This window comes from Nicotiana tomentosiformis, chromosome 4 (genome assembly GCF_000390325.3).
Source record: "Nicotiana tomentosiformis chromosome 4, ASM39032v3, whole genome shotgun sequence".
Taxonomy (NCBI): Eukaryota; Viridiplantae; Streptophyta; class Magnoliopsida; order Solanales; family Solanaceae; genus Nicotiana; species Nicotiana tomentosiformis.
The window spans coordinates 64003152-64005914 of NC_090815.1; the positions used below are offsets into that span (position 1 = coordinate 64003152).

A 2763-nucleotide genomic window follows, 5' to 3' on the forward strand; every position below is an offset into this window, starting at 1 on the left:
AACCTTAAAATATGGCTTTGAAGCCTCCATGAATCATCAATAAAATGCCCAGTAATAGCCATAAATCCTTTTTTGTTGCTATTGGAAGTCCACATTGTTTTTGCAATTCTACTGGCGACTTTCTCTAACAACTAAGAAGTTTGTAATTTCAAGTAGTTAAAAATATTTTGTTATGTCATTCTTGATTGTATTTCTAGAAATCATCTTTAACATAGGTTGGAGACTCGTAACAAAGTTTTTAAACCCTACATGATCAATTATAAAGAGTAAATACTCGTATAAAATAATAGCATGTGCAAGTTATTTACGTGAAACATCTTGATCAAAATAATCATCCTCTGTATCACCCTCATTTTGTATATCTCTTGGCCTTTTAGGACATTTAGGCATATGATCTTCTAATATAGATTTCCTTTTAGGACATTTAGGCATATGATCTAATATAGATTTTGTCTCACAATTTCTATAATTTTTATATCAACAATGGCAATACTTAAACACCATATGGAACACCATTAAAAGCCACCAAACTGAAATGCGTCATGCTTTGGAATATCTCCTTTTTTCCAATTCAACAACTTCATCAGGTTGTGAAGGCCTTCGACTCCCATCCTCTAACGAAATAACATTAGACGATAAACCCGGTAGATTCTCTTCATTTCAGATGCCATGATTACCTATTCCAAATATATTGCATAGTATAGAATCTGACAACAATATTAATGTAGAACCTACACATAACAGATACTCTATGAGCAAACATCCGAAGAGTGTGTTGACTATCTGATTAAATACTCCACGAGACAGTACCGCCAATTTTTGTATTAAACCCAAAATTAAAAATTACAGTACTGTTGCCAATAAAAAGTGTGTTGACACTTTGATCGAATATTAATTTAAATGAAGAGGAAGGGAAACAAGTATTGATCCGGATATGGATAGGACCATGTGAGAACCTGTTAGACACTAGAAAATTTAGTGGCCAAATAGTCCATATTCCTAGTATTTTGTAGTGTAAAATCTTACTATTAACCTAATTACAAAAGAAACTTTTGATGGATTATAGAAAAAAACTTATGCAGATTGCTCAGAGAAGAGTAAACCACAGTCTAAAAATAAAGCTAGAACATTTTGAGAATAATTTTTCATGATACTAAAGCCTGATGAGCAATTTGAAATGTCATTTGAGGTTGGAGTATTATATTATCATTATCTACTTCTAGATAATCAGCTTAAAAAATAATAAAGTTAGAATTTTTAATGGAAATCAAGAAACCAAAGGAAAAAAGCGAAAAATCAAGAAAAGAAATACATTGGATTTTGCTCTCTAGGCTTATCATGCCAACCTACTGAAAATGCACAAATTCGAGAGTACTTCCAAATGCAGTCCAAATTGAGAGGGGCGCTCGTTAGCCAAATTTCTAGAGTACTAAAGAAAGACGACATACCCATATCAAATGATGGAATATCAAATATGTAGGACTTTCTCTTATTGCCTTGTTCCTCTCTATTTCTTGCAATTCCTATGTTCAACAGTTAAACTAGTACAACACTCCGACTAATCAAAATAATTATAATTCCTACAAAACATTAAGATTAAAGGAGAGAGGATTGGCCAATCATTAGTAATTTCTTGGAAAATGCATAGAGAATACTCTCTCGTTGCCTTTGGCTCAATTAATGGCCGGTTAATCTAATGGAGAAATTCTCAATTGAATCCCAAAACTCAAAAGAAAATAAAATTGGATTGAACGGATTAGACTTATTTACCTTGTAACTTGTTGAGTTATTGGAGATTGAACTTTGGATGGAGGCTGGAAGATTGAAGAACCGACGAAGAAAGGTTTTACTGTTTTAGGGTTTCATCGTTCGGAAGAGACAAAGAGAGTTTGTCGGATTCAAAGAAGGGATTGGGAAAAAAGAGTAAAAATACACCGGTCACTTATTTTTTACCCGACCCATCTATTATTCCGACCTTGCCCTGCCCTTCCCTAACCCATTAAATTAATTAAAAAGACAACACATTCCCCTACCTTGTCCTGCCACAATTGTCATCCCTATTTCTACACCTAAAATATGAATTTTTAAAGGAAAATTTGGGATTTCTATCTACAACATAAGGAGGAGTATTTTGGGAATTTAAAGGTCGATTAGGACTTGGATTTGAAATCTAATCATATATTTGGACTCGTGGATTATGGGTAGTCGGGATCTACCTGTTGATGCATTTTTTGACTATGTGGGTCCGGATTGACTTTTATTGACTTTTGGGAATATGTATAAAGATCGAAACTTTGTTGTTTGAGGTTATTTACTATGAATTTGTTTGATGTTATTGAGTAATGTTTTTACTAGATTTGGGTCATTTGGAGTTGAATTTGGATGGTTAGGCGATGTTTGCTTCATTTGAGGTTGTCGGGCAGAGGTAAGTCGCTTATCTGTCCCGGTAAGACGGAATTCTCCCCATAGCTTATATGACTGCTACTTGATCCATGATTTAGGAGCCACGTATATGTGAGGTGACGAGCGTATATGTGTAGCTATGATTTGGCCATATCCAGTATTGTTGACTTGAGTTGCGCTTTTATTAAATTATGTGAAATTGTTATTCATGTTCAAATTGATTATATGACTATGTGATAATTTATATTATTGATTTAGGAGCATGTATAGGGTTTTGACTTGTTGATTTTACAAGAGGGTTACTTTGCCATGTCGAGTTTTATTATAAATTCATGGTCATATACTTGCCTTACTTGCTCC

The 2763-nt window shown here is 33.7% G+C and overlaps 1 long non-coding RNA gene across 1 annotated transcript; it reads right to left on the reverse strand.

The window, feature by feature from the left end:
* Positions 1-235: 235 nt before the first annotated feature.
* LOC117278693 (uncharacterized) lies at positions 236-2012 on the reverse strand. The gene is made up of 2 exons (XR_011415776.1): positions 1771-2012; positions 236-731 (listed from the first exon to the last, which is right to left on the reverse strand). It is a non-coding gene; the product is annotated as an uncharacterized lncRNA (long non-coding RNA).
* Between the last annotated feature and the right edge of the window lie 751 nt (positions 2013-2763).